Source organism: Triticum urartu, chromosome 1A, assembly GCF_056163025.1.
Source record: "Triticum urartu cultivar PI428250 chromosome 1A, HENAU_Tu73, whole genome shotgun sequence".
Lineage (NCBI taxonomy): Eukaryota > Viridiplantae > Streptophyta > Magnoliopsida > Poales > Poaceae > Triticum > Triticum urartu.
Window position 1 is genome coordinate 177,451,314 of NC_141873.1, and position 7,454 is coordinate 177,458,767.

Below are 7,454 nucleotides of genomic sequence, written 5' to 3' on the forward strand. Positions count from 1 at the left end.
GGGTGGAATAGAATATGATGGTGGAGAAGACAAAAAGGGGAAGATAGTTTCGCATCAACTAGGCGTATCAACGGGCTATGGAGATGCCCATCAATAGATATCAATGTGAGTGAGTAGGGATTGCCATGCAACGGATGCACTAGAGCTATAAGTATATGAAATCTCTAACTGAAACTAAGTGGGTGTGCATCCAACTTGCTTGCTCATGAAGACCTCGGGCATTTGAGGAAGCCCATCATCGGAATATACAAGCCAAGTTCTATAATGAAAATTCCTAATAGTATATGAAAGTGATAACTCAAGAGACTCTCTATATGAAGAACATGGTGCTACTTTGAAGCACAAGTGTGGAAAAAGGATAGTAGCACTGCCCCTTCTCCCTTTTTCTCTCATTTTTTTGTTTTCTTTTTTTTTCTTTATGGCCTTTCTCTCTTTTTTATTATATATATTTTTTAATTTTTTTCGTTCGGAGTCTCATCCCGACTTCTGGGGGAATCATAGTCTCCATCGTCCTTTCCTCACTGGGGGCAATGCTCTAATAATGATGATCATCACACTTTTATTTACTTACAACTCGATATCTAGAACAAAGATATGACTCTATATGAATGCCTCTGGCGGTGTACCAGGATGTGCAATGATCTAGCGTAGTAATGACATCAAAAAACGGACAAGCCATGAAAACAGCATGCTAGCTATCTTATGATCATGCAAAGCAATATGACAATAAATGCTCAAGTCATGTATATGATGATGATGGAAGTTGCATGGCAATATATCTCGGAATGGCTATGGAAATGCCATGATAGGTAGGTATAGTGGCTGTTTTGAGGAAGATATAAGGAGGTTTATGTGTGTTAGAGCATATCATATCACGGGGTGTGGATACACCGGCGAAGTTTGCACCAACTCTCGAGGTGAGAAAGGGCAATGCACGGTACCGAAGAGGTTAGCAATGATGGAAGGGTGAGAGTGCGTATAATCCATGGACTCAACATTAGTCATAAAGAACTCACATACATATTGCAAAAATCTATTAGTCATCGAAACAAAGTACTACGCGCATGCTCCTAGGGGGATAGATTGGTAGGAAAAGACCATCGCTCGTCCCTGACTGCCACTCATAAGGAAGACAATCAATAAACACCTCATGCTCCGACTTCGTTACATAACGGTTCACCATACGTGCATGCTACGGGACTTGCGAACCTCAACACAAGTATTTCTCAATTTCACAATTACCCACTAGCATGACTCTAATATCACCATCTCTATATCGCAAAACTATTGCAAGGAATCAAACATATCATATTCACTGATCTACAAGTTTTATGTAGGATTTTATGACTAACCATGTGAATGACCAATTCCTGTCATCTCTCTAAATACATATATGTGAAGCAAGAGAGTATAATTCTTTCTACAAAAGATATGCCCACTCTCTAACAAATATAAGTGAAGCAAAAGAGTATTCTACAAATGGCGGTTGTATATGTAAAGAGAAACATGCAATCCAAGCTTCAAATGATATAAGTGAAGCAGAAGAAGCATTCTATAAAGCCATACTCAAAAGATATAAGTGAAGTGCAATGAGCATTCTATAAATCAACCAAGGACTATCTCATACCAGCATGGTGCATAAAAAGAAAAATGAAAACTAAATGCAAAAGACGCTCCAAGATTGCACATAGCGCATGAACGAAACGAATCCGAAAACATACCGATACTTGTTGAAGAAAGAGGGGATGCCTTCCCAGCATCCCCAAGCTTAGACGCTTGAGTCTCCTTGAATATTTACTTGGGGTGCCTCGGGCATCCCCAAGCTTGAGCTCTTGCCTCTCTTCCTTCTTCTCACATCGAGACCTTCCCGATCATCGAACACTTCATCCACACAAAACTTCAACAGAAAACTCAGTAAGATCCGTTAGTACAATAAAGCAAATCACCACTATAAGTACTGTTGCAAACCAATTCATATTTTGTTTTTGCATTTTGTATACTGTAGTATAACTTTTTAATGGCTTAATCCACTGATATAAATTGATAGTTTCATCAAAACAAGCAAATTATGCATCAAAAACAGAATCTGTCTAAAACAGAACAGTCTGTAGCAATCTGAACATTCACCATACTTATGATACTTGAAATTTTTTGCAAAAAATAGGAAAAATAAACAATTTGTACAGAAAGACAGTGCAAAAAGAATCAGAACGATTTGACATTCCAGTAAAAAATTAAAATTCATGCACTACAGCCAAAGTTTCTGTCCTGCACTGCAGAAACCAACAAGCATCGTAAACATCCTAAAGGCAAACCTTGGCACATTATTTTTATAATACAATAGAATTGTACAAGCGGATAATTATTTTTTTTGAAAAAGTTTCTGTAATAAAGATTCACAAAGTTGTCGTGAGCATGAACAAAGTTCAAGGAGCTCTTCCACTTCAACAGTGCTTGTCTTTCTCACTTTCACTTTCCTTTTTGAAAAGTTTTGGGTTCCCCTCTTTATTTTTGTTGTTTTTAAACTATATGAAAGCACTCAACAGAAATAAATGACTCTCTAAAACTTCCCGGTTGTCTCCCTGGCAACGCTTTCTTTAAATCCATTAAGCTAGGTATATAGTGCTCAAGTAGTGAATCCACCCGGATCCCAAGGTATATCAAAGCCAATTTTAATTAACAATGATTTGTAATTTAGTAGTGATCACAAAGTAACATATATCATGTAATATCGAAGTCTAACTCTCTTCCTATGCATTGGCATGTCATAAAAGAACAATTCATGCATACATAGTAAAGGCCAATGCATAGTATAAACAGTTTCTTGCATTTTTTTCATATTGGAAACATAGAGAGGTGGAGATATAGTTCCTCTCTCATAATAATTGCAAGTAGGAGCATCAAACACATGCAAATTATATTCATCAAAATCATCATGTGCAACGGTAAAGGCAACCCATCAATATAATCCTTAATAAGTGCAAACTTCTCCAATATAGTGTAGTTGGGAGAATTCAAAAAGATAATAGGACTATCATGCGTGGGTGCAATAGCAACAATTTCATGTTTAACATGAGGAACTATAGCAATTTCATCTCCATAAGTATCATTCATATTGGCATCTTGGCCACAAGTATAGCAAGCATCATCAAAAAGGGATATTTCAAAAGAATCATAGGGATCATAACAGTCATCATAGCAATCATCCTCTGGTAAGTATGAGGGGGAATTAAACAATGTATGAGTTGAAGAGTTACGCTCATTAGAAGGTGGGCACGAGTGATCAATCCTCTCTTCCTCCTTTTGCTCTTCGCTCTCCTCATCATCTTTTTCATCCAATGAGCTCACAGTTTCATCAATTTCTTCTTCCATAGACTCCTGCAAAATATTAGTCTCTTCTTGGACAGCGGAGTATTCCTCAATATATTGTTTAACATAGGTATTAGAAGCATAATTATCATAGCAATATTTAAGTATAGCAAAATTTTCAGATTTGTGAAAATTAGCATCATACTTTTCAATCAAAGAAGCAATTTCATAAGCACCCTCAAAAGCAACAAATTCTTCAATTTTGAACATCATAGTAACTATAAAACACCTCTAGCATAAGAAGATAAGATTCCATTATCAACAAACTCACATTGGTAGGGAAGGTGTTTCTTAGGGTTTTCAGAACAACAAGTAAAATCATATAATTCACATAAATTCCAAGCATAGCATTGCAAACATTGAATTTGACTCCGTAACAATTTCCCTTTTTCAGATATACGGTGTCGCACATAAGAAGCATGCTCATCTAAAGATTTGCCCTAAACTAAGCTTCAGCAGTGCGATAGATTTTGATTGGTTCTTCAACCATTGGTTCAGTAGGTACAACTATTTTTTTGGTATTTTGCGTTTCCTACCCATAACTAAAGATAGGAAAGAACTAAGAACAACAATTAAAAATTACTTAGTGATAAAGAAAACAAGCACACACGAGAATATTCACCCCACGCTATTGCTCCCCGGCAATGGCGCCAGAAAAAGGTCTTGATAACCCACAAGTATAGGGGATCGCAACAGTTTTCGATAAGTAAGAGTATCAAACCCAACGAGGAGCTAAAGGTAGAACAAATATTCCCTCAAGTTCTATCAACCACCGATACAACTCTACGCACGCTTGACGTTCGCTTTACCTAGAACAAGTATGAAACTAGAAGTACTTTGTAGGTGTTGTTCGATAGGTTTGCAAGATAATAAAGAGTACGTAAATAAAAAGTAGGGACTGTTTATATAAAGAAACAATAAAGTAATATAGCGAGTGTGGAAAAGTGGTGGTAGGAGTTGCGAAATTGCCCCTAAGCAATTGACTACTTTACTAGACCGATAGCAAGTATTATGTGGGAGAGGCCACTGCTAGCATGTCATCCCCGACTTGGAATTATATGCACTTATGATTGGAACTATCAGCAAGCATCCGCAACTACTAATGTTCATTAAGGTAAAACCCAACCATAGCATTAAGGTATATTGGTCCCCCTTCAATCCCGTGTGCATCAATTTCTACGCTAGGTTGAAGCTTCTGTCACTCTTGCCCTCCAATAGATAGTCCTATCAACATACAACTAACCCTAGGGTGTGATCCACGCGCACAATCATATGATGGGCACCAAAGGATAGCAACATAACCACAAGCAAATTAAATCAATCATAGCAATTCATCAACCCCCGATAGGACAACGAAAATCTACTCAGACATCATAGGATGGCAACACATCATTGGAAAATAATATGAAGCATAAAGCACCATGTTCAAGTAGAGGGTACAGCGGGTTGCGGGAGAGTGGACCGCTGTAGATAGAGGGGGGAAGGTGATGGAGATGTTGGTGAAGATGGCGGAGGTGTTGGTGTAGATCGCGGTGATGATGATGATGGCCATGGCAGCGTTCCGGCGCCACCGGAAGAGAAGGGGAGAGGGGGCCCCTTCGTCTTCTTCTTCCTTGGCCTCCTCCCTAGATGGGAGAAGGGTTTCCCCTCTGGTCCTTGGCCTCCATGGCATGGGAGGGGCGAGAGCCCCACCGAGATTGGATTTGTCTCTCTCTGTTTCTGCGTTCTGTTCTGGCTCTCTTTCACCATTTCGTGTATATATGGAGATCCGTAACTCCGATTGGCCTGAAACCTTTGCCTTGATTTTTTTTCTGAATATTAGCTTTCTTGCGACAAAAGAAGAGCGTCAACCGCCTTACGGTGGGCTCACGAGGGTAGGGGCGCGCCCTGAGTGGGGGGGGGCACCCCCCTGCCTCGTGACCACCTCGGGCACCGGTTCACGTTGATTTTCCTTCTGAATTTTCCATATTTTCCAAAAATAAGCTCCGTCCGTTTTTATTCTGTTTGGACTCCGTTTGATATGGATATTCTGCGAAACCAAAAACATGCAACGGATAGGAACTGGCACTGGGCACTGGATCAATATGTTAGTCCCAAAAATGATATAAAAAGTTGCGAAAAAGAATATGAAAGTTGTAGAATATTGGCATGGAACAATCAAAAATTATAGATACGATGGAGACGTATCATCTACCAACTCCTGGTAGTTTGTGAATGTTGCCACCAACAACTGCATACTCATCTCACAATTCAGCCCTTCCATAAACTTCTCCTGTTTCGCGGCATCTGTGGCCACATCATCTGGGGCATAGTGGGCTAACTTGCTAAACTCATCCATGTACTGCCCCACAGTACGATTTCCCTGGCGTAAGTTGTGAAACTCACGCTTCTTCATATTCATTGCTCCTGTAGAGACAAGTGCAGTGTGGAATGCTTGCTGAAATTGACCCCAAGTATTGGCTATGGGAAAAGTGGATGTGTAATTCTCCCACCATGAGGCTGCTGGTCCATCCAATTGATGTGCGGCAAAGCGCACCTTTTCAGCATCTGTTCAACCTGCGGTGGTTAACTCCCTTCCAAACCTGCGGAGCCAGTCATCAGCGACAATTGGCTCGGTGCTACTGGAAAACACCGGCGGATTCAACCTCAAGAAGCGGGCTAAGTTGTCAAGTGGTGGTGGTGGTGGGTTGTTGTTATTGTTGTTTTTGTTGCCTTGGTTCTGGACTAGTAGCTGCATCAAGGCATTCTGCTGTTGGATCAACTGAGTGAGCTCCGATGTGAAGACAAATCCGGGGTCATGTCTCGGAGGCATCTGATGGGTTTGGAGGGAAGAGTTTAGAATAGAATGAGGTCTAAAGGGAAAACACTACCCATATGCACATGACACAAACACATTCATATCACACCACTCAATTCAAACAAGGGCACACAACGAGCTAACTACTATTACAAAGTGCTCGAACTACTACTATACACATGGGGAATACTACTGATAATATGCTGGTCATCTAGAAATTTTGGTCGGAAGAAGATTCCATGATATCCGCTCCAGCTTCGTCTTCATAGTCATCATCACTGTCGGGGTCGGAGTCGGTGTCATCGATGATGATGTAGTTCTCGAGATGGTCGTCATCTCCACCTGGCGTGGGGTCCCCATGAATACTCCTAGCTTCTTCTTTAGATCTTCATTCTTCTCTAGTAGGACTGCAATTTCCTCTTCATATCCATCGTGCGTAGACTTTAGTTCCTCTTCAAGCTCCATGTTCCTGGTCATCACCTTCTTCAGGTCTATCATGTTGGCGCACATTCGGTTCTCCTGTTAACGAATGTGTTGGTTTAACTCCTGGATGTATGCTGCAATGGACTTGTCCCTCCTGGTGCTGATGATCTCCCATTGATCATCTCGGCGCCCACATATCTGGTAGATGGTGTCCTTAAGATCCTTGTGGTAAACTTCGCCGATGCGTCCCATGGCGATGTGAGCTGCCATGCTCCTTCCTAGACTCCAGGTTGGTGCACAAAAGGAAAACTCTATGGGCTCAATCACTGGTATGAATGTTCTTCCTGGAACATATAGTCGAATGGTCCAACGCTCTTCGTCAGGTAGAGTGGCGGTGTAGGTTTCGGTGAAGCTTGGTATTCCGATGTTCAGGTATCTGGTGGCTTCCTTCAAGTGTCGTCCAAAAGGCGTGTCTTCATTCGGTTGAGCAAACTTTTTCCTTAGGCCCGCCATTGTGACGCCCCGAGATCGTTGCGCCAGGTGTCTTCCAGTTATTCGTTGTTGTTGCCTTGTCTTTTGCTTGCATGTTGCATTTCATCATGTCATCATGTGCATTGCATCATCATGTTTTTGAAACTTGCATCCGTCCCGGTCTCCTCGTTCTCTATGTTGTCCGTTCCGAGCCTAGACACACTTGCACGCGCCCGCGGCATGTCCGAAATATTATTTTATAAGTGACCGGAAAATGTTCTCGGAATGGCATGAGAGTTGGAGTGCGGTCTTGTTATGTTGTAGGTAGGCAGCCTGCCAAGTTTCATCGCATTCAGAGCTCGTTTGATAGCCCAACCGTTAAACTTATAGAGCA